The 25,803-nt window shown below is 45.1% G+C and overlaps 1 protein-coding gene across 1 annotated transcript in view; it reads left to right on the forward strand.

Annotated features, from left to right (window-relative positions):
* LOC137522819 (immunoglobulin superfamily member 1-like) overlaps positions 1-25,803 on the forward strand; it is a 73,229-nt gene that overhangs the window by 10,511 nt on the left and 36,915 nt on the right. The gene's annotated exons all lie outside the window — the stretch shown is intronic.

Consider the following 25,803-nt stretch of genomic DNA (forward strand, 5'->3'; position numbering starts at 1 on the left):
GGTAGGTGCCCCTAATACAGGTTAGAGAGATAGGTGCCCCAGTATAGATTACATAGGTAGCTGCCCCCAGTATAGGTTAGATTGGTAGGTGCCTCCGGTGTAGGTTAGATAGGTAGCTGCCCCCAGTATAGGTTAGATACTTAGGTGCCCCCCAGTATAGGTTAGATTAGGTAGGTGCCCCCCAGCAAAGGTTAGATAGGTAGCTGCCCCCCAGTATAGATTAGATTAGGTAGGTGCCCCCAGTATAGGTTAGATAGGTAGCTGCCCCTGGTATAGGTTAGATAGCTGCTGCCCAGTATAGGTTAGATTAGGTAGGTGCCCCCCAGTATAGGTTAGATTAGGTAGGTGCCCCCTAGTATAGGTTAGATTAGGTAGGTGCCCCCCAGTATAGTTTAGATAGGTAGCTACTGCCCAGTATAGGTTAGATTAGGTAAGTGCCCCCCAGTATAGGTTAGATAGGTAGCTGCCCCCCAGTATAGGTTAGATAGGTAGCTGCCCCCCAGTATAGGTTAGATAGGTAGCTTCCCCCCAGTATAGGTTAGATTAGGTAGGTGCCCTCCATTATAGGTTAGATTAGGTCGGTGCCCCCCATTATAGGTTAGATTAGGTAGGTTCCCCCAGTATAGGTTAGATAGGTAGCTGCCCCCCAGTATAGGTTAGATAGGTAGCTGCCCCCAGTATAGGTTACATAGGTAGCTACCCCCCAGTATAGGTTAGATTAGGTAGGTGCCCCCCAGTATAGGTTAGATAGGTAGCTGCCCCCCCGTATAGGTTAGATAGGTAGCTGCCCCCCAGTATAGGTTACATAGGTAGCTGCCCCCCAGTATAGGTTAGATAGGTAGCTGCCTCCCAGTATTAGGTTAGATAGGTAGCTGCCCCCAAGTATAGGTTAGATTAGGTAGGTGCCCCCCAGTATTAGCTTAGATAGGTAGCTGCCCCCCAGTATAGGTTAGATTAGGTAGGTGCCCCCCAGTATAGGTTAGATAAGTAGCTACCCCCCAGTATTAGGTAGGTGCCCCCCTAATGGAGGGGAGAGCCACAGCCGCGGGGAGGGCAGCCCGACCTCTCCCAGGGCTGCCCTCCATGCTCCCCCCTCCTGACTGCAGAGAGCAATGTGCAGGGAAGCCTGTACTAAACTACTCACCTACCTGGTTCCAATCGCCGCTCACTAGCCACCAGTCTCCTCTCTGCATATCTTTATTGAAATATATATTATTACCAACACAGGACCAATAGAGAGCTAATATTGTGCTTGAGAGAGGACCCCTCAGGGCCCCTCTGACCCAAGGGCCCCGATGCGGTCGCTACCTCTGCAACCCCTATTGCTACACCACTGTGTATTTACATGCATTTTACATTTTAAGATTTTCGCAACAGTGGTCCTCTAATAATGTGTGCCAATGGTTGTTGTACACCAGCCTGAGTATAAATTGCAGTGTGCCCTAAAAACACTAAAAGCTTCAGTTTTATGCTTTGGGTTAATGAGATGGTGACAAATAAAAGGATGAAATATATGTGAGATTTGGACTGTAGTCCATCTGAGCTTGATCTTTCTCTCTAACATTGACACTGCTTTATTCTTTATTCTTGTAAAGAATTAACTTTGATTTCTGTTACTATCCTTCATTTTTATAGAGTAATGCCTCAAAGCTCTTGCCTGACAATGAAGAGATCATAAGCAATTTTCTGAGATGTTGATTGCTTATATAATTGTTTGAGGGCCTTCAAAGGTCTTCCTCTTTATCTCTTGGGCACTTCATTTGATATAAAACTTTTTCTGTAAGTATTACCGTATATTCTATATTATCAAACCACCAACTTCTTTCCCCTCAATCAAATCTAAGTAGTCTTCAATTTGGCCACAAATGAGGGGCCCAGTGGATGGGTCCGACAAAACGCCAAGATCCTCTGCAGGTCTGCTGTACTGCAATTTTGATTTATAGGTAGTGATGATTGTACTTTGATACACTGTAACATAACCAGTGCACAGCTTATGTGACAGTGTACATTTGCTGTCACATGAAAATAACTTAACACACACACACCCACCCATTAATGACTAAACCGCTGGCAACAAAAGTTAGTAACTCTTTAAGGCATGGAGTTCATTATCATTAGAGCTTTGGGAGGTTGCCACTGGAATCCTCTTCCGCTCCTCCATGACAAACCTTGTGCTTGTGCATGTGAGAGCTTGCGCTCCTCCACCTTCTGCTTGAGGATGCCCCACAGATGTTCAATAGGCTTTAGGCATGGGGGCATGCTTGGCCTGTCCAGTATCTTTATCCTCACTTTCTTTAGCAAGGCAGTGGTCATCTTGGAGGTGTCGCTCATTATCATGGTGGAATACAGCATTGAGGACCAGTTTACAAAGGTAGGGGATCATGCTCTGCCTCAGTATGTCATTCTACATGTTGGCATTCATGGGTTCCTCAATGAAGGGTAACTCTCTGGTGCTGGCAGCGCTCACATAGCCCCAAACCATGACACTCCCACCACCATGCTGTAGTCAAGACACACTTATCTTTGTACTCCTCATCTGGTTGCTGCCACACGCCCTTGACACCATCTGAACCAAACGAGTTTATCTTGGTCTCACCAGACCACAGGACATGGTTCCAGGTTGTTAGTTTATTAATTTAGCAGGGGCATAACTACAAACCTTGGGGCCCCCTCTGTGAAAATGTCATGGGGCCCCCTTTTTTAACGTTCCAGTCCTCCTCCCCCAGTGTACAAGTGTGGCCATCATTGACACATTACATTTACACTTTAACCCGGGCACCTAAACTTCCAGGCACCCTTTTTTGACGTACACCTCTCTATACAGATAGACACACATATACACAATGCTTTCACACAGTACATAGATAATGCACGTATATACAAAAATAAAATATACACAAACTTGAAGCACTCACTGAAACAAACACACACACACACTCACACACAAACACATACACACACACACATACACACTCACTCACTCACTCACACAGTCCCCCTTTAATCTTGCAGCATTCACTGATACACACACACACACTTCTCCATCTTGCAGCACTCACTCAGTGGCCATTAAGTGTCTCCTCTTTAGCAAATAGCCGTGGGTATGCCTATATGCATACACGTGGTGTCTGCTTAGGGACTCTTCAAAATCTTCTTGTTTGCCAGGTCGGTGTATTATCATTTCACAGGCCCCTACGTGCTTCCGGGCCTGACTGCGGCCGCAGACGCAGCAGGGGCGATAGTTACGCCCATGTAAATTAGTGAGTTGAGGCCATGTGGTGTAATATTTTGAAACCACAAAGGTTGCTGTGATATCCGGTCTGAGTCACTTTTGCTCTTCTGTCAGTAACAGGGCCATATGTGAATCTCTTTCATGACGTTGGTCAAACTTGCAGCAACGGACATTAGCAAAAAACATTTTCAAAATTAGCCTTTTAACTGAACAAACCAAACTTAAAATGAAGGACTTTAAAAGTATAAGCAATAGTGCTGCTAATCTTGAGAGTATTTGCAGTGAGTGGGAGAGTGGGTTATAGCAGAGGCATAACTTCAATTCAGAAGTAGGGATAAGCGAGCGAGAATACAAAGTTCATTCTTATGGCAAATCGAGCCTTTCTCACTTGTGAACGAGGGAAGACAGAACCTGCAGTGGTAACAAGTGCCAAAATTGTGTTGGGAAGTACAGAATGGGTGTCTTTTGAGTGAATAATTTGCTCCCAGGATAGAAGCCAAGCCCAGCAGCTAATGAGAAGAGATCCCACCAGGGCCAGATTTACCATAAGGCCCTGTAGGCACGTGCCTACAGGCGCATGCCGATGATGGAAAGACAGCCCACTCCCTTCCCCAAGTGCCTCCCTAACTCCTTCCTACGCAGAGTCCTGATGAGATAGGAAATAAGAGATTACTCAACCTTCTCTCGGCATTCTCCTCTAGCTACCCAATACTTGGGGACACCTCTAGCTACTTAATATTGAGGCTCCTTTAGCTATTTAATACTTGAGGGCAACTCTAGTTACTCTATGTTGAGGGTACATCTGACTACCTAATACTTAAAGAGACACTGAAGCGAAAAAAAAAATATGATATAGTGAATTGGTTGTGTACTATGAATAATTACTAAAAGATTAGCAGCAAAGAAAATATTCTCATATTTTTATTTTCAGGTATATAGTGTTTTTTCTAACATTGCATTATTCTATAATATGTGCAGATTACACAACACTCAGCATTCAAAATGAGTCTTTCAGAGCACTCTGTGAAGTAATGAGCTCTCCTCTAGCAGAGTAAAAGTAAATAGTTCAGGAACAGTTGAGATAATAAAAGTCAGATAACAGCCCTCTCCACGACTAACTTAGTCGGAAAGCTTAATGGCTTGTTTGCATAGAGATAACAACTGGAGTTTCTCAACTCTTCCTGTACTGGAAACAATTACACTGATGTATCTGATCTTAATGTTTTATTTCTTAGCTGTGCTACACATACAAATCATAATATCATCATTTTTTTTCCCGCTTCAGTGTCTCTTTAAGGGAACCTGTAGCTACCTATGAAGGGCAAGGGAAGTAGGGGAGAAGTGACAGCTGGGCCAGCCAGCACACTTGTGGTGCAGTTCGGTGGGGGTTTGTAGATTCCCAGAGGGCAAAGTCTAAGGTGCCAGGACATCTGTGCCTATAGGCTCCTCTGAGGTAAATCCGGGCCTGGATCCCACCACAACCAGATATTAAAGTGGGCAGAGGGACGGGTTAGTCACTCCATCTTGTGTTTGAACAGGTAGACAGAGACGGAGAGAATTGTATTGTTTTAGGGAGAGATAGTTAGGTCTGTTAGCACCACAGATATGTAATTTATAGGGTATATAGGGCAACATCCAATTCAGTTTTTTCTCCTAAATTTTCTCCAAGGAGAAGATCCATCTTATGTTTTAATAACTTTTCAGCTTTCTGCAAATGAAAAAGTACTAAAAAGTAGGTGAGAAAGTACTGTGAAAATTATTTTGAGTACTTTCTTGCCTGCTAGTGGTTTAAAAGGCATTTTAATATGAAAATTTCATCTAGGAGAAAACTCAGGAGAAAAGTGAACTAATCTAGCTCATAGTATGCAGAAGTGTTCTGTGTAGGATGTGCTGTGTGCAATGTGCATAAGTAGTTAATAGGCAGATGTGTGCAGTTACACCACTAAAGGTGGCCCACACACGATACAATAAAATAATCGGATTGTTTTCTATGAAAACAATCAGATTTCTCGCAAAATCGAAAGCTTTCTTTTTTATTCAAGCAAGAAATCCAATCGAATTTCACGTTTTTATGCGATATAAGTCGATTAGGAGTGGTGGATTTTCGGATCAATTTTTATGAAAATTGAATGGTGTGTGGTACATTGTCAATTTATTAATATGCAGTGCTGCCCATAAATATTCATACCATTGGAAAATTTTGACTTAAAGTTACTTTTATTCAACCAGCAAGTAATTTTTTGACGGGAAATTACAGGTGTCCCAAAAGATAATAAGACAATATACAAGAGGCATTACTCTGGAAAAAAACATTTCTAAGCTTTTATTTACATTTGAGCAAAAAGTGTCCAGTCCAAAATTATTCTTCTCAATAATCAATAGAAAAGCCTTTATTGTCTATTACAGCAATCAAACACTTCCTATAATGGCAGATCACTTTTTTGCATGTCTCCACAGGTATTTTTGCCCATTTATCTTTAGCAATGAGCTCCAAATCTTTCAGGTTGGAGGGTCTTCTTGCCATCACCCTGATCTTTAGCTCCCTCCACAGATTATCAATGGAATTCAAGTCAGGACTCTGGAGGGGTCAATTTAAAACGTTAATTTTGTTGTCTCCTAACCATTGCTTAACCACTTTTGCTGTTTGTTTTGGGTCATTGTCATGCTGAAATGTCCACTGGTGCCCAAGACTAAGTTTCTCTGCAGACTGCCTGATGTTGTCGTTGAGAATGCTCATGTATTGCTTTTTTTAACATGGTGCCCTTTACTGTGATTAGGTTCCCTGGTCCATTGGCGGAAAAACACCCCCAAAGCATTAGGTTCCCACCACCATGTTTGACAGTGGGGATAGTGTTCTTTGGATGGAAGGCTTCTCCTTTTTTTAAGCCAAATGAAGGAAATATCATTGTGGCCAAACAATTAAATTTTTGTTTCATCTGACCATAACACAGAAGACCAGAAGTCTTCTTCTTTGTCCACATGAGCATTTGCAAAGGCCAAGCAAGCTTTTGTGTGCTTGATCTGCATCTGTGAAACCCAGCAGTTTGCAGTATCTGTTGGATTGTCTGCCTTGAGACATTGCCACCATCAGAGCCCAGATTCACCAGGATGGCCTTGGTGGTGATCCTTGGATTCTTTTTCACCTCTCTCACTATCCTCCTGACCAGCACAGGTGTCACTTTTGGCTTCCGACCACGTCCTCTGAGATTTTCCACAGTGCGAAATATCTTGTATTTTTTAATATTACTTTGCACTGTAGCCACTGGAACTTGAAAACATTTAGAAATGGCCTTGTAGCAGTGTTGCTTGCGAATTTTCGCCAAAGTCATTTTCGCATCGAAAATCCCATTTTCGATTTCGCCGAATTTTCGCAAAAATAATTACTATTTTCGTTTCAAAAGGTGAAAAATCACCTAAAGTCCGTTTTTCGCGTTAAATATCTAAGCCCCCTTTCAAGCTAGAATCACCACATTTTCAGGGTATATTAAGGAGATACGTGGGTACAAGAGGAAAAATTTTTTGCAAAAAGACCTTATAGTTTTTGAGAAAATCGATTTTAAATTTTCAAAGGAAAAAAGTTTACATTTAAATGTAGTAAATGACAGTTACTGTAGCAAACCTAGCGGTAGTGTAAATTTAGTAATATCAAAAGAAAGGGCCAAGTGCAAACTGGCAAGTGCAAGTGCCATGGGCCAAGTGCCAGCACAAAGGGTCAAGTGCCAGCGCAAAGGGCCAAGTGCCAGCGCAAAGGGCCAAGTGCCAGCGCAAAGGGCCAAGTGCCAGCGCAAAGGGCCAAGTGCCAGTGCAAAGGGCCAAGTGCCAGCACAAAGGGCCAAGTGCCAGCGCAAAGGGCCAAGGGCCAAGTGCAAAGTGCCGAGTGCAAAATGCCAAGTGCAAGTGCAAAGGACCAAGTGCCAAGTGCAAGCGCAAAGGCCAAGTGCAAGCGCAAAGAGCCAAGTGCCAAGCGCAAGCACAAAGGGCCAAGTGCAAGCGCAAAGTGCCAAGTGCAAGCGTCAAGGGCCAAGTGCAAAGGGCCAAGTGCAAAGGGCCAAGTGCAAGCGCAAAGGGCCAAGTGCAAGCGCAAAGGGCCAAGTGCAAGCGCACAGTGCAAAGGGCCAAGTGCAAAGGGCCAAGTGCAAAGGGCTAAGTGCAAAGGGCCATGCAAAGTGCAAAGGGCCATGCAAAGTGCAAAGTGCACTTTGCATTTAACACTTTGCACTTGACACTTTGCAATTGACACTTTGCACTTGGCACTTTGCATTTAACACTTTGCACTTGGCACTTCGCATTTGACACTTTGCACTTGGCACTTTGCATTTGACACATTGCACTTGGCACTTTGCATTTAACACTTTGCAGTTGACACTTTGCACTTGGCACTTTGCACTTGGCACTTGGCACTTTGCATTTAACACTTTGCACTTGGCACTTTGCATTTGACACTTTGCACTTGGCACTTTGCATTTGACACTTTGCACTTGGCACTTTGCATTTAACACTTTGCACTTGGCACTTGGCACTTTGCACTTTGCATTTGACACTTGGCCCTTTGCACTTGGCCCTTTGCACTTGGCCCTTTCATTTGATATTACTAAATTTACACTACCGCTAGGTTTGCTACAGTAATTGTCATTTACTGCATTTAAATGTATACTTTTTTCCCTTGAAACTTTAAAATCTATTTTCTCAAAAACTATAAGGTCTTTTTGCAAAAAAAAAATTTCCTCTTATACCCACAAATCTCCTTAAAGAGACACTGAAGCAAAAAAAAATATATGATATAATAAATTGGTTGTGTACTATGAATAATTACTAGAAGATTAGCAGCAAAGAAAATATTCTCATACTTTTATTTTCAGGTATATAGTGTTTTTTCTAACATTGCATCATTCTATAATATGTGCAGATTACACAACACTCAGCATTCAAAATGATTCTTTCAGAGCAGTCTGTGAACTAATGACCTCTCCTCTGGCAGAGAAAAAGTAAATAGTTAAGGAACAGTTAAGATAATAAAAGTCAGATAACAGCCCTCTCCACGACTTTGAAAGTCGTAGAGATTAATGGCTTTTTTGTATAGAGATAACAACTGGAGTTTCTTAACTCTTCCTGTACTGGAAACAATTAGACTGATGTATCTGATCGTAATGTTTTATTTCTTAGCTGTACTACACATACAAATCATAATATCATAATTTTTTTTTTCGCTTTAGTGTCTCTTTAATATACCCTGCAAATTTGGTGATTCTTGTTTGTAAGGGGGCTGAGATATTAAACGCGAAAAAAAAAAAGGACTTTAGGCGAAAATTAATGCAAAATTATTCGGCAAATTTTTGCCTTTCGAAACGAAAATTGTAATTATTTTTGCGAAAATTCGGCGAAAAGAATATTTGCATTTTCGCTCATCACTGCCTTGTAGCCCTTTCCTGACTTGTGAGCACCCACAATGCGCAGCCGCAGGTCCTCACTGAGTTCCTTTGTCTTAGCCATGACTGTCCACAAACAATCTAAAACAGATGATTGTCAGGAGTTCTTTGAATAGGCCTCAACAAAAGGGAACATCACCCTTCAGACAAAAAATATGTGGGACCTGCAGACACATTTACTCCACTGACAGGTTAACGATACCAGGTTCACAACAGGAGTACAGAGTACAAGGCACATTTTCCTGTGGTTCCACCAATCTGGTATATCTGATCATGTGTACTAAATGCCCCAATGTTATGTAGGTGGGAGAAACTGGACAAACTCTGTGCAAACGTATGAATGGACACAGGCACACTATTAACGATACCAAATCTGAACTCCCAGTTGCTACATACTTTCGGTCCAACGGACACAGCATGTATGATCTTCGTGTCACTGCCCTGAAGGGTGGCTTCAAAACGTCAAATGATCGATTAATAGCAGAAACAAATTTTATAAATTGGTTCAAAGCTGTGGAGAAGGGTTTGAATAAGGACAAAAACTTTTTATATTGGTAGGAGGCTGATGATATTTGAACTTTCTCAGCCTATACAGCTGAACTTGTGAACTAAGAATTTACGATACCTCTGGGTCAATCCTAATCCCAGGTCTGTGAGCATGGAGTAAACAAGGATCCTTATCTCAGCTAACAACCTCTATCCCCATTTAGATGTTCTGTTTGAATTAAGGCATCTTAATGACATGTATTTATACTTGAAAAAAATATCTGTTTTCCCTTTTGATGTTGCATGTATATAGCTGTCTGTACCACCAGCCTGCAAACTAACAGGATATAAGCTCGGCGAAGGCTGCAAGGCCGAACGCTTGCTTATTTTTATTCATTTTTAGTTAGCCAATAAATGGTATCATCCTGATTTAAAACTTCTAGGTTTAAAAAATAAATAGTAGTAATATCCTAAATTGTTCCAGACAACGACCAGTTGCACATCCTAGCACCAACGCTGATTGCATGGCAAACTTGTATAAAAAGTATTGTTTGGTCATTTCTTTAATTATTCAAAACCCTCACATGACCTGTTCCTATTAGTATTACATTGCATATCACTGAGTATCGTTACACAGAAAAATAGCAAATGATAGTTAAAGACAGAAGATTTATGACGCCTTTGTTCATTTTAAAAGACCTTCATGACGGATTAAATCAGAAACGAACAATGTTTCCGCAAACTTCTATGAAACTTCCCCTCTCATTTAACGATCCGACTGTTAATGTTCATCGTTTACATCACTTCGCTTAAAATCTTGAAAGATAGATCAGGGAAGGATTGTTCATTGGTAGATTTCCACAATCTATCTTTCTGTGGGTAGCTTAAAGAGGAACTGTAGCCGAGGATTGAACTTCATCCCAATCAGTAGCTGATACCCCCTTTCCCATGAGAAATCTTTACCTTTTCTTGAATAGATCATCAGGGAGGTCTGTATGGCTGATATTGTGGTGAAACCCCTCCCACAGTGTGATGTCAGGACCTAGGCTCTGACAGTTTGCTGTCTGTGAACCTTGATGCCTTTACAACTGCCAAGCAACCAGTATCTCCCTCTGTGTATGTGTATCTATTAAAAAACAACCTTTTGGCCTATAGCAATGTTAGTGGGTATAGTTATAAATAATGGCAGTTGGTGCTGTCTTTTTTCATGTCTGACAAGCAGGCTCATTGTGGAACAAACATGAACACTTTACATGGCGATTTGCGAATATAAATAATTTCTTGATCTAGGTTCTATTTTTTTAACTTCTCACTTTGCAATGTATTGATTTATTTTTTTCCCCTTTTCGCTAAAGTTCCTCTTTAAAAAATGGTACATTTATTGCATAAATATCGAGAGACATCCATCTAGTGGATAATTGAATACAAATTGCTGTCCAATATAACAACATTTAGGGTACGTTTCCATTGGGGCGGTGTGACTCCAGTGCAAAAAATGCATGTGTGATTTCGCATGCGGATGCGTTTTTCCATGCGATTATGCGTTTTTTTGCCAAGCGTTTCTAATCATGTCAATGCTGGTGTGCTTTTTATATTGTTTTTACACAAAAATGCATGCGAAAACGCATAGAAAAACGCATGGCAAAACCGCATGCGTTTTTCCTATTTAATTACATTGTATGCGATTCGCACACCGCTTCGCGGTATACAAATTCTGATGGTTCTGCCATGCAGATTTTTTCTGCACAGAAAGACGCAAAGAAATCCTGACAAGTGGTAACAGTCCCATCCACTTGTATTATTTATGCGAATCTGCATGCAGGAAACGCATGCAGATTCGCTCTAGTGGAAACGAGCCCTTACGTATCCCTGATTAAAAGCAATTAAAAGTCTGCAGCAAATATTCAGGGTATAAATGGTATAGTGTTACTCAGTTATATAGCAGTACGGTATTTTACCGTGTTAGCCATCAGTAAAAGCAAGAAGTTTTAACCACTTGCCGACCGCACACTCATACCGTGCGGCGACAAAGTGGTAGCTGGAGGACCAGCGACGCAGCTTTGCGTCGCCATGTGCCTCCCTAATTAAACAGGAAAGGCCGCTCGCGCGAGCGGCCGTTTCCTGTTAGATCACAGAGCGGGTCTCCGTGAATAGCTAAATTACTAAATGTAAACGCAGGAGACATTAGTCTCCTTTGTTTACATTGTACGGCGCTGCTGCGCAGCAGCGTCGTAAGGCAGATCGGCGATCCCCGGCCAATCAGCGGCCGGGGATCGCAGCCATGTGACAGCGGACATCCTGTCACAGGCTGCACAGGACGGATAGCGTCCTGTGCAGCCCCGATCACCGGGGGGACAGGTAGGAGAGGGAGGGGGGGGGGGGGGAATGTCGCCGCAGAGGGGGGCTTTGAGGTGCCCCCCCCCCGCAACATGCCACCAGCAGGAGCGATCAGACCCCCCCCTGCACATCATCCTCATAGGGGGGAAAAAAGGGGGGCAATCTGATCGCTCTGCATGCCAGCTGATCTGTGCTGGGGGCTGCAGAGCCCACCCAGCACAGATCACAAAAATCAGCGCTGGTCCTTAAGGGGGGGGGGGGGGGTAAAGGGTGGGTCCTCAAGTGGTTAAAGAGAAACTCCAACCTAGAATTGAACTTTATCCCAATCAGTAGCTGATACCCCCTTTTACATGAGAAATATGATGCTTTTCACAAACAGACCATCAGGGGGCGCTGTATGACTGATTTTGTGCTGAAACCCCTCCCACAAGAAGCTCTGGGACCGCGGTACTCTGGGCAAACTGCCACAATGTAACAAGGTTCACAGACAGGAAATAGCTGTTTACAGCTGTCTCTAACAGCCAAAACAGCTAGGAGCAGCTACATAACCTGCCCACAGTAAAAATGTCACCAAGTAATAAATGTCAGAATGTCAATCGGGGAGAGGAAAGATTTTACAATGAGCAAACACTGACTAAATCATTTATACATAATTATTGTAAAAATGAAGCACTTTTTTTACTACATTATTTTCACTGGAGTTCCTCTTTAAAGAGAACCCGAGGTGGGTTTGAAGAATATTATCTGCATACAGAGGCTGGATCTGCCTATACAGCCCAGCCTCTGTTGCTATCCCAAACCCCCCTAAGGTCCCCCTGCACTCTGCAATCCCTCATAAATCACAGCCATGCTGCTGACAAACAGCTTGTCAGAGCTGGCTGTGTTTATTTCTATAGTGTCAGTCTGCTGCTCTCCCCGCCTCCTGCAGAACTCCAGTCCCTGCCTGCATCCCTTCCCTCCCTGCTGATTGGAGGGAAGGGACGAGGGCAGGGACCGGAGCTATGCAGGAGGCGGGGGAGCAGCTGAGACTGACACTACAGATGTAAACACAGCCTCACAGCATGGCTGTGTTTTATGAGGGATTGCAGAGTGCAGGGGGAGCTTAGTGGGGTTTGGGATAGCAACAGAGGCTGGGCTGTATAGGCAGATCCAGCCTCTGTATGCAGATAACATTCTTTAAACACACCTCGGGTTCTCTTTAAAGGGACTCCGAGCAGTGCCTGTGGGTATGCCTTTAAGCATACCCACAATCAATTAATTATATCCTCACACCTACCAGCATGATGTTTGTAATTATATCCCCCTGGGTTCCTTGTATTTCATTGCATTGTGCTGAATGGAGCTGCCGACACTGGGTAATGTGTCGTCCTGTGTAATACAAGTAACTATGGAAAGATGCATACATCCTCCTCTTTCCAACGGCGGCCGCGATTTCGATAGCAAAAATAGCGAAAGAGAGCTTCAAAATGGTATGCATCTTTCCATAGTTACTGCACTGCTCGGAGTCCCTTTAAATCAGGATGATACCATTTATTGGCTTGCAGCCCGACGAAGGCTGCAAGGCCAAATGCTTGCTTATTCTTATTCATTTTTAGTTAGCCAACAAATGGTATCATCCTGATTTAAAAATTCTCAGTTATATACGTAATAATCAAAGAAAAAAAAGGGAGGGAATGAGTGATGACAAATGGACCCTAAATAAAGCATAAACATGCATACACGTATTTGTAGAAGGAGCTAGTGTGGATAACACATTTTGCGGGCCTCGCCGACTTCTTCAGGTAAAAAACAAAACACTGTCTGTGTCTAGAGGTGGGCCGAACGGTTCGCCGGCGAACGGTTCCAGGCGAACATCGGGTGAAGGCGAACTTTCCCAGAAGTTCGATTCGCCCCATAATGCTCTATGAGGGTCAACTTTGACCCTCTGCATCACAGTCAGCAGGCGCATTGTAGCCAATTAGGCTATACTAAGCCCTGGAGCCCCTCCCCCCCCCTTATATAAGGCAGGCTCCGGCGGCCATTAGCCTCACTCGTGTGCCTGCTAGAGACAGACTAGGGACAGCTGCTGCAGACTTGTTCTCCTGGGGACAGATTAGTCAGGCTCTTGTCTTCTTAGCTTGCTCCTAGCTGAATCTTATTGCTATAATAGCGCCCCAGAACAGCTCTTTTCAGAGCTCATCCTGCTCGTGTGATCAATTTTTTTTTCTGTGTTTGAAACTGACACTTGTGTTGTTTAGACAACATTTCTAATTCATACTGTGTGTCCCACTGCAAGCAGCAGTAGCACATTCAGTGACTACCTGTGTGTGTGAGACACTTGTGTTGCTTAGACAGCATTGCTAATTCATAATGTGTGTGTCCCACTGCCAGCAGCCCACCAGCATCAGCAGCACATTCAGTGACTACCTGTGTGTGTGACAGGGAGCTGCACATTGTACTACCCACCCAGTACTGCATTTACCTACTACTAGTACCAGTTGTGTTTAGTTAACCCACCTCATCACTACATACACCTACGTTTGTGTTGAGTGAACCCACCTCGCTGTACATAACTACCTTTTGTGTTGAGTGAACTTGCCTCACTGCATATAACTACCTTTTAAGTTGAGCAAACTCACCTCACTGCATATCTACCTTTTCTGTTGAGTGAACTCACCTCACTGCATATAACTACCTTTGTGTTGAGTGAACTCAGCTGACTGCATCTAACTACCTGTTGTGTTCAGTGAACTCACCTCACTGCATATATAACTACCTTTGGGTTGAGTGAACTCACCTCACTGCATATAGCTACCTTTTGTGTTCAGTGAACTCACCTCTCTGCATATAACTACCTTTTTTGTGTTGAGTAAACTCACCTCACTGCATATATAACTACCTTTGGGTTGAGTGAACTCACCTCACTGCATATATAACTACCTTTGGGTTGAGTGAACTCACCTCACTGCATATAACTACCTTTGTGTTGAGTGAACTCAGCTGACTGCATCTAACTACCTGTTGTGTTCAGTGAACTCACCTCTCTGCATATAACTACCTTTTTTGTGCTGAGTGAACTCACCTCTCTGCATATAACTACCTTTTGTGTTCAGTGAACTCACCTCACTGCATATATAACTACCTTTTGTGTTCAGTGAACTCACCTCACTGCATATATAACTACCTTTTGTGTTGAGTGAACTCACATAGTTACATAGTTACATAGTTATTTTGGTTGAAAAAAGACATACGTCCATCGAGTTCAACCAGTATAAAGTACAACACCAGCCTGCTCCCTCACATATCCCTCTTGATCCAGGACAAAAAGCTCATCCGCCAAGCTATTATATTGCCCTCTGATGTATTTATACATGTTAATTAGATCCCCTCTAAGGCGTCTTTTCTCTAGACTAAATAAACCCAGTTTATCTAACCTTTCTTGGTAAGTAAGACCTTCCATCCCACGTATCAATTTTGTTGCTCGTCTCTGCACCTGCTCTAAAACTGCAATATCTTTTTTGTAATGTGGTGCCCAGAATTGAATTCCATATTCCAGATGTGGCCTTACTAGAGAGTTAAACAGAGGCAACATTATGCTATAAACAGGGGCAATATTATACCTAGCTTCCCCCCGAGATGGACAAAATGGACAAACCAGGTAGAGGAAGAGGTAGAGGCAGACCCAGAGGAAGGCCACCTGGCACTGGCAGGTCTGTGCGAGGTGGTGTTGCTGTGATTTCGTGCGGACCTGGCCCAAAGTACAGTGCTCAGAAGAAGGCACGTGCCATCACTTCCCAAAATTGTGAGGACGTGCTTGAGTATTTAACACAAAACACCTCATCTCCCGCAGCCACCAGCGCTACAACAAGCACCACATCCGCTGCATTTGACACTTCGCAGGAGTTATTTGGTGGTGGTGGTTAGAGTTGGGCCGAACCTCCGATTTTAGGTTCGCGAACCGGGTTCGCGAACTTTCGCGGAAGGTTCGGTTCGCGTTAAAGTTCGCGAACCGCAATAGACTTCAATGGGGATGCGAACTTTGAAAAAAAAAAAAAAATTATGCTGGCCACAAAAGTGATGGAAAAGATGTTTCAAGGGGTCTAACACCTGGAGGGGGGCATGGCGGAGTGGGATACACGCCAAAAGTCACCGGGAAAAATCTGGATTTGACGCAAAGCAGCGTTTTAAGGGCAGAAATCACATTGAATGCTAAATGACAGGCCTAAAGTGCTTTAAAACATCTTGCATGTGTATACATCAATCAGGGAGTGTAATTAAGGTACTGCTTCACACTGACACACCAAACTCCACTGAACAGAACAGGTATGCAGTGGCGGGTTCACTGAACAGAACAGGTATGCAGTGGTGGGTTCACAGAACAGGTATGCAGTGGCAGGATCAATGAACAGGTATGCAGTGGCAGGATCACTGAACAGGTATGCAGTGGCAGGATCAATGAACAGGTATGCAGTGGCAGGATCAATGAACAGGTATGCAGTGGCAGGATCAATGAACAGGTATGCAGTGGCAGGATCACTGAACAGGTATGCAGTGGCAGGATCAATGAACAGGTATGCAGTGGCAGGATCAATGAACAGGTATGCAGTGGCAGGATCAATGAACAGGTATGCAGTGGCAGGATCAATGAACAGGTATGCAGCCAGGGACAAGCTAAGGCTAACTAATCTTTCCCTATGAGAGACTGCAGTAGCTCGCCCTACTCTAACTAATGCAGGCACACGAGTGGCCACGGCCGCCGCTGCCTGCCTATATAAGGGGGGGTGGGGCTCCAGGGGCTAGTGTAGCCTAATTGGCTACACTGGGCCTGCTGACTGTGATGTAGAGGGTCAAAGTTGACCCTCAGTGCATTATGGGGCGAACCGCAATGGGGCGAACTTTTCCGCAATAAAGTTCGCGTGCGGTACCCGCACGCGAACCACCTAGGTTCGCGCGAACCAGGTTCGCCGGCGAACCGTTCGGCCCAACTCTAGTGGTGGTGAAATCACTGATTCACAGCCACTACTGCAACAACAAGAAGAAGGCGCAGGGACACCACCTCATACGTCTGAGTTAGGTGGTGATAGTATGGACGTAACGTGTGAGGAGGGGCATGATGAACCACCTAAAGTTGTTGCAGTTGTGGAGGTGTCTGAGGAAAGCGAAGCTGGGCAGGAGGATTATGATGACGATTATAAGGATGCCACGTATGATCCCAATAGAGGAGATGACCAGGGGGACAGTTCAGAGGGGGAGCCAGAGAGGAGTAGGAGGAGACGACTCCATGATAGAAGCAGAGGGAGCTCGTCCTCAGAAACAGCTGGGGGCAGTGTCTGGCGCCATGTATCGCCAGCTATGGCCAGCCAGCCAGCCAACATGCCCTTCAAGGTCAGCTGTTGATACCACCGTAGTGCCATCACCCCAGGGGGGCTCAGCGGTTTGGAAATATTTTAACTTGTGTGCCTCAGATAGGAGCAAAGCCATCTGTTCTCTCTGCCTCCAAAAATTGAGCCGTGGAAAGGCCAACACTCAAGTAGGGACAAGTGCCTTACGAAGGCACCTGGAGAAAAGGCACAACCAGCTATGGGAAGAACACCTGAGGAAAAGCAGCACCCCTCAAAAGACAAGCCACCTTCCTTCTCCTCTTCCTCCTTCAGGTGCATCGTCTTCATCCGCTTTCTCCCTTGAACCTTCACAGCCACCCTCCTTCACACCGCCTCTGCCCTTGAGCGGTTCCTGCTCCTCTGCCCACAGCAGTAGCCAGGTGTCCGTGAAGGAAGTCTTTGAGCGGAAGAAGCCAATTTCGGCCAGTCACCCTCTTGCCCGGCGTCTGACAGTTGGCGTGGTGGAATTATTAGCACGCCAGCTATTACCATACAAGCTGGTGGAGTCAGAGGCTTTCCGTAAATTTGTGGCTATTGGGACACCGCAGTGGAAGATACCAGGCCACACTTATTTTTCACGAAAGGCCATACCCAAATTGTACCGTGCAGTTCAGAGGCAAGTGGTGTCATCTATTGCGAAGAGCGTTGGGTCAAGGGTCCACCTGACCACGGATGCCTGGTCTGCCAAGCACGGGCAGGGCCGCTACATTACGTACACAGCCCATTGGGTCAACCTGGTGACCGATGTCAGCAAGCAGGGAGTACGTAGCTGCGCAGCGGACCGACTTGTGACACCTCCACGCAGGGGCGTAGCAATAGGGGGTGCAGCGGTAGCGACCGCATCGGGGCCCTTGGGCCAGAGGGGCCCCGAATGGGCCCTCCCTCAACTACAGTATTAGCTCTCTATTGGTCATGTGCTCATAATAATCACTTCTATAGATACTTTGAATAGTGGTAATCATTAACAAGCTGTTCCCCATCCCCTTCTTGCACCTCTGACACTGTAGTTACCATTGGCAGGTTTTGGTGCGCCGTATCAATTGTTATGTATAGAGTGCTTGAGGGGCCCCATTGTAAGACTTGCATCGGGGCCCACAGCTCCTTAGCTACGCCACTGCCTCCACGGCTTGCAGGCAGGCCTCCTGCCACCTCCTCTCCTTCTCCTCCAGCTACATCCTCTTCGCTGTCAACCTCCTCATCCTCAGCTGAGTGTCAGTTGAACTCTAGCGGTGCTGCTATCTCCTCTTGCTCTCCAGCTACACAGCCCCATCTCTACAGAGCCTACGCTGCATGCCAGGTACAACGGTGTCACGCAATTTTAGACATGTCTTGCCTCAAAGCGGAGAGTCACACTGGAGCAGTTCTCCTGGCTGCTCTTAACAAACAGGTGGAGCAATGGCTGACCCCGCACCAGCTGGAGATCGGCAACGTGGTGTGTGACAATGGCAGCAATCTCCTTTCCGCTTTGAATTTGGGAAAGCTGTCACATGTACCCTGCATGGCACATGTGCTGAATCTGGTCGTGCAAAGATTTGTCTCAAAGTACCCAGGCTTAGAGGACGTCCTGAAGCAGACCAGGAAGTTGTGTGGGCATTTCAGGTGGTCTTATACGGCCATGGCACGCTTTGCGGACATTCAGCGGAAAAACAACTTGCCGGTGAGACGCTTGATATGTGATAGCCCAACTTGCTGGAATTCCACCCTGCTCTCTCGCCTGCTAGACCAGGAGAAAGCCGTCACCCAGTACCTCTACAACTACAGTAGAAGGACACAATCTGGGAAGATGGGGATGTTGTGGCCCAACAGCTGGACACTGATGCGAAATGCATGCAGGACCATGCGGCTGTTTGAAGAGGTGACCAACCTGGTGAGTCGCATTGAAGGCACCATCAGCGACTTGATCCCCTACGCTTACTTCCTGGAGCGTGCCGTGCGTAGAGTGGTGGATAAAGCTGTGGAGGAGCAGGAACAGGAACAGCTACGGCAGGAGGATTCGTGGGAGCAACCACATGTTTCCTCGACACCTGTGGCACCACAGAGGGGAGAAGAGGAGTTCGAAGGAGAGGAGTCAGACTCGGATGACGATTATGTGGAAGGCGTTTCTGTGGAGGAGGAAGAGGCGGCGGCAGAAGAACAATCGCAGCAGCCATCACATGGGGCTTCTGCTGCTCCACGTTCCCGTGGTATTGTTCGTGGCTGGGGGGAGGAAGAGGAGTTGCGTGACGTCACTGTGGAAGAGCAAGAGGAGATGGAGATGGATCCGACTTTGTGCAGATGGCCTCTTTCATGTTGTCCAGCCTGTTGAGGGACCCCCGTATCAAAATACTCAAGGGGAATGACCTGTACTGGGTGGCCACGCTACTAGACCCTCGGTACAGGCACAAAGTGGCAGACCTGTTACCAACTCAACAGAAGGCGGAAAGGATGCAGCACTTGCAGAACAAGCTGTCAATGATGCTTTACAATGCATTTAAGGGTGATGTGACAGTACAACGCAATAAAGGTACCACTGGCAGTAATCCTCCTCCCCAGTCCACGCAGGCAAGGACAGGATGCTCCAGCGATCTCGGGGTGATGTCGGACATGCGGACATTCTTTAGTCCAATGCCTCACAGTAGCCCTTCGGGATCCACCCTCCACCAACGCCTGGACCGGCAGGTAGTCGACTACCTGGCCTTAAGTGTGGATGTACACACTGCGACTGCGAGTAGCGAGGATGAACCCTTGCTCTACTGGTTGCGCATGCTTGACCTGTGGCCAGAGCTGTCCCAATTTGCCATACAACTTCTCTCTTGCCCTGCCGCAAGCGTCCTGTCAGAAAGGACCTTCAGTGCAGCTGGAGGCATTGTCACTGAGAAGAGAAGTCGCCTAAGTCATGACAGTGTTCAGTACCTGACCTTTATCAAAATGAATGAGGCATGGATCCCTGAGGGCTATTGCACGACCGAAGACTAAGTCAGTCTCCACACACAGCATCTCTGCCTGCAGGCCGCTTGACTGCCTTCTCCGCCACCACCACTCAGGACTCTAGGTCGGATTCCAGAATTTTTAAGGACTGCTGCTAGCAGCGGCCGCTATACTAATTTTTCTGGGGCGTTCACATGCCTGCCTAATTTTTCTGGCTGAACTGCAGGCGGCTGCAACAAAAAAACAAAAGGCATGTACATGTGCCCATCCCCCTTCATGATCATTACCTTGCCGCGGTGAAGGGGCTTGCGTATCACAATAAAGCAATGACCACCGGCTATATGAGTGTCTCGGGTGGGGGTGGCACACCAAAGATAATAAGGTCGTTGTTTCATTGTGGTCAGACCAAATTTGATCAGCTGGACAGTCACTGTTCTGTCATTCAGCTACATCAGCCGGGCGACCATATGGGCTGAAAAGCCACCAACACCTGCACTCTCGTCATGGTGCGCACCAGTCCAGCACGGCCGTCACTACACAAACGGCTGTTTGCAGTCACTGCATACCTTTCACTGCATCTGTGACTGCACATTGTATTACACCTGGCAGTCAGTGCAGAACTTGCACTTGAATGGATGGCAGACATGCCCTCCATAACAGATTCCCGTTAAAGGATTTAAAGTTGATTCATTACAATTAGGGCCTCAAAAGTCCTCCTGAGTCCTGTATTGTTATTATTGGTCCCCACCTCGGGGCGGGCGTGCATGCCTGCCTGCTGCCCTCCTTGCCTGGATGTGTGGTGGTAGCCGTTTCTTAGGCTCCAACTCCGGAACGCAATACAACCATGCAGAGCCGGGACAAGTTCCTCCAGCACCCAAGGCTGAGACACCAAAGTGTGCCCCTCCATCCCTGCCACCCCAGCCATCGCACACTGATTGCTATTAGACTAAGAGGCGCCACAGGGCCCCCAACCTCCCCAACACCTTAATCTCTAGTTATCTGGCTTGCAGTCACTGCCATGTATCCCCTTTTCTTATTTCTTTCTGCTTCAAACACAATTAGGAATGACAGCTGAATGAATTCTACGCCCCCTCCTACACTGCGCCCTGGGGCTGGAGCCTCTCCAGCCTATGCCTCTGCCCGGCCCTGCAACCATCTACAGTTTCAAACAATTGAAAAATACAACCATCTACAGTTTCAAACAATTAAAAAATAAAACTATCTACAGTTTCAAACAATTAAAAAATACAACCATCTACAGTTTCAAACAATTGAAAAATACAACCATCTACAGTTTCAAACAATTGAAAAAAATGGCAAAAAACTTGCCACCCGTAAAACATTCTTGGCAAATGCTTTCGACTTGGTTTGTCTTCCGCTGGGTCAAGGGTCCACAGATGCCTGGTCTGCAAAGCACGGTCAGGGCAGCTACAGCATGGGTCTCAGCAGGCTCCCACTTCGGGTCGGAATCCAACCTTCATTCCCCGCCCATTACCCGTGGTGACAATGGTACACTTGCCCTCCATAACGGATTCCCGTTAAAGGATTTAAAGTTGATTCATTACAATTAGGGCCTCAAAAGTCCTCCTGAGTCCTGTATTGTTATTTTTGGTCACTACCTCGGGGCAGGCGTGCATGCATGCCTGCCTGCTGCCCTCCTTGCCTGGATGTGTGGTGGTAGCCGTTTCTTATGCTCCAACTCCGGAACGCAATACAACCATCTACAGTTTCAAACAATTGAAAAATACAACCATCTACAGTTTCAAACAATTGAAAAATACAACCATCTACAGTTTCAAACAATTGAAAAATACAACCATCTACAGTTTCAAACTATTGAAAAATACAACCATCTACAGTTTCAAACAATTGAAAAAAATGGCAAAATACTTGCCCTCCATAAAACATTCTTGGCAAATGCTTTTGACTTGGTTTGTCTTCCGCTGGGTCAAGGGTCCATCTGACCACAGATGCCTGGTCTGAAAAGCATGGTCAGGGCAGCTACAGCATGGGTCTCAGCAGGCTCCCACTTCGGGTCAGAATCCAACCCCGCCCATTACCCGTGGTGACAATGGCAGACTTGCTCTCCATAACGGATCCCGTTAAAGGATTAAAAGTTGATTCATTACAATAAGGGCCTCAAAAGTCCTCCTGAGTCCTGTATTGTTATTTTTGGTCACTACCTCGGTGCGGGCGTGCATTCTGCCTGCTGCCCTCCTTGCCTGTGTAGTGGTAGCCGTTGCTCAGGCTCCACACCGGATTCCATCCCCCATTCCCCAGCCATTACCCGGGGTCACAAATGGCAGACTTGCCCGCCTCGATATGATTCTCGTGAAAGGAATGTTGTGTCATCTTTGCCCGCCATAACTGGTTCTCGTTAAAGGATTTAAAGTACATTTATTCAAATACACAGCAGGGCCTCGAAAGTCCTCCTCCTGTATTTTTATTTTTGGTCACTACCTCGGGGCGGGCGTGCATGCCTGCCTGCTGCCCTCCTTGGATGTGTAGTGGTAGCCATTGCTCAGGCTCCACACCGGATTCAAACCCTCATTCCCCGGCCATTACCCGGGTTCACAATGGCAGACTTGCCCGCCTCCATAGAATTCTCATTGTAGCGGTACTGAACAAGTACACAGCAAGTAGAAAATGTAATTTAAAAACAAAACGTAAGCTTTTTAACAATGCCATGGAAAGCTGATAAGGCAGTCACACATTACCTGACATCACTGAGTGAGGAAGAGCAATCTCGCCATGTTGCGCAGTAGTCCAGCATGGCCGTCACTACACAAACAGCTGGTAACTTGCGGTGTGTTACACAGTTAGTTTGGTGTGTCAGTGTGAAGCAGAACTCTAATTACACCACCTGATTGATGTATACACATGCAAGATGTTTTAAAGCATGTTAGGCCTGCAATTTAGCATTCAATGGGATTTCTGCCCTTAAAACGCTGCTTTGCGTCACATCCAGATTTTTCCCCGGGACTTTGGGCATGTATCCCACTCCGCCATGCCCCCCTCCAGGTGTTAGACCCCTTAAAACATCTTTTCCATCACTTTTGTGGCCAGCATAATTTTTTCGATTTCTCAAAGTTCGCCTCCCCATTGAAGTCTATTGCGGTTTGCGAACTTTTTCGCGAACCGAACCTTCCGCGGAAGTTCGCGAACCCGGTCATCACTATCTGTGACCTGAGCACTTAGCTCACAAGGCACTCCAAGTCTGAGGTGCTTGAGTTACAGACAACATATTTTTTTAACCTGTAGAATCGGGTAAGGTCGACAAATGCATCACCCAATAAACTGCATATTTCTTACAATAGCTCCTGTACTGAGGAAAGATTGCTTATTTCACACTGCTTCCCAGCTGTTCACAGTTATTTGGGGCACCTCCTTCCACCTATTTTAGTTTATTCCCCCTAGCTAAAGGCCTGCTCCCTCCGCTCAGCTAAGGGCCTCCTCCCACTGTTCGGTGAAGGAGATTCCTGTACATTAGAGTTGGGCCGAACCTCCGATTTTAGGTTCGCGAACCTGGTTCGCGAACTTCCGCCGGAAGGTTCGGTTCGCGTTAAAGTTCGCGAACCGCAATAGACTTCAATGGGGATGCGAACTTTGAAAAAAAAAAATAATTATGCTGGCCACAAAAGTGATAGAAAAGATGTTTCAAGGGGTCTAACACCTGGAGGGGGGCATGGCGGAGTGGGATACATGCCAAAAGTCCCCGGGAAAAATCTGGATTTGACGCAAAGCAGCGTTTTAAGGGCAGAAATCACATTGAATGCTAAATGACAGGCCTAAAGTGCTTTAAAACATCTTGCATGTGTATACATCAATCAGGTAGTGTAATTAAGGTACTGCTTCACACTGACACACCAAACTCACCCTGTAACGCACCGCAAACAGCTGTGTATGCAGTGGTGGGTTCACAGCACAGGTATGCAGTGGTGGGTTCACAGCACAGGTATGCAGTGGTGGGTTCACAGCACAGGTATGCAGTGGTGGGTTCACAGAACAGGTATGCAGCCAGACAGGAACAAGTTAAGCCTAACTAATCTTTCCCTGAGAGACAGTCTGCAGCAGCTCGCCCTACTCTCACTAACGCAGGCAGCACACGAGTGACCGTAATGGCCGCCGCTGCCTGCCTTATATAAGGGGGGGTGGGGCTCCAGGGGCTAGTGTAGCCTAATTGGCTACACTGGGCCTGCTGACTGTGATGTAGAGGGTCAAAGTTGACCCTCATGGTGCATTATGGGGCGAACCGAACTTCCGCAAAGGTTCGCCTGCGGGACGCGAACGCGAACCACGGAAGTTCGCATGGAACCGTTCGCAGGCGAACCGTTCGGCCCAACTCTACTCTACATCCACACAGAGACGGAATTTTCGACACGCCTGTTACTGTAGTTGCCTTTCAGAAACCCAGTCTTGTAAGTAGCATTTCTTGTACCAGTTATCTAGTTCACTGGAATACTTCACTATATTGACACTTCTGGTTTCTCTATCTTTCTTCTTTTTCTTCCTTTTCGGTTCCTGGAGTTTTATCCCTTGAATCTCAGTCACAGGATACATCCATTGTCCTTTCTATAATCGCTTTCTTTAACCCACTAACAAAGTAATGAGGAGATTGTCATATGTTGGTGTGTTGCTAGGCAAAACACGGAAAGTTTCCTGTAAAAAAAAATCACAAAAAAAATATTGGAAAAATTGATGGGTTTTCTTTTGAATGAAAAAAATGTGCATGCAAAGTTTTATATGAAAAACATAAGCCTGTAGCTTCCTTCCCTCTTCTAATTATATAACATTGCACTCACACTATAAATGTCTCACACTTGTTTGCTGTCACAGAAGCAAAAGAAAAGAGAAGAGAAAAAAGAAGAAGAAAAGTTGCAAGAAAAACAATATGCAAAGTAGACTGGTGCAAAACATCACTTTATAAAAAGCAATTTCCAACATTATGCAACCATAACAACAAGTTTATGTCTTACTTTATATTTCACTTTTAATTTAGCTTCTGCTTCCAACTTCTGCTTCCAACTTCTGAAATGTATATATATATATATATATATTGTAGGGGTCATCGGGGCTGGGTGCACAACGGGAGGTATATTTCCCCATTATTTGGACTGTGGTCCCTTTAAAAACTACATGTGTACCTGGAAAGGAGTCCGGGTAGTGTTTGGTAGCAAGCCAGTTGCTGCCTTTGTTGTTGGTTTTTTTCCCCCCCAGGGCCCGACCCCTGGAATGGGAAGGAAGGAAGGGTGGGCCTTCCCATTCCACCTAGGTACACTCCTGGTTTTCTGTGGAGCAGAAGTAAGCTCTACCAAAATTTGCGTACAAGTAGCAGCTCACATGCAGTCTGGGTGGAGTTGATGTGGAGGAGCATGTGGGTCCGGGTACGGGTGAAAAATGGGGCCTGTTAAATAATGGCGTCGCTAAAGTGTTTTTAAAATGATAAATATTGTTTTGACATAAAACAATAAATATTGTTTTATGTCAAATCGATATTTATCGTTTTATGTCAATGTGGCTCCCTAAAGTGCTTTTAAAGCCATAAATTAAGGCGCTGCAAAGTGCTTTAAAAAGTATAATAATAATAATAATTTTATATATATATATATATATATACATATATACACACACACACACACACACACACACACACACACGTGTGTGTGTGTGTGTGTGTATGTGTGTGTGTATATATATATACACATATGTACACACACATACATATATATATATATATATATATATATATGCTTATGTATGAATATACTGTATATATATGTGTGTGCATATATATGTGTGTGTGTGACTGTGTGTATGTGTGTGTATATATATATGTGTGTGTGTGTGTATATATATATATGTGTGTGTGTGTGTATATATATGTGCGTGCGTGTGTATGTGTATATATATATATATATATATAAATATATATATATATATGTGTGTGTATATGTGTGTGTGTGTATGTGTTTGTGTGTGTGTATATATATATATATATATATATATATATATATATATATATATATATATATATATATGTATATATATATATATA

Source organism: Hyperolius riggenbachi, chromosome 6 (assembly GCF_040937935.1).
Source record: "Hyperolius riggenbachi isolate aHypRig1 chromosome 6, aHypRig1.pri, whole genome shotgun sequence".
Classification (NCBI taxonomy): Eukaryota; Metazoa; Chordata; class Amphibia; order Anura; family Hyperoliidae; genus Hyperolius; species Hyperolius riggenbachi.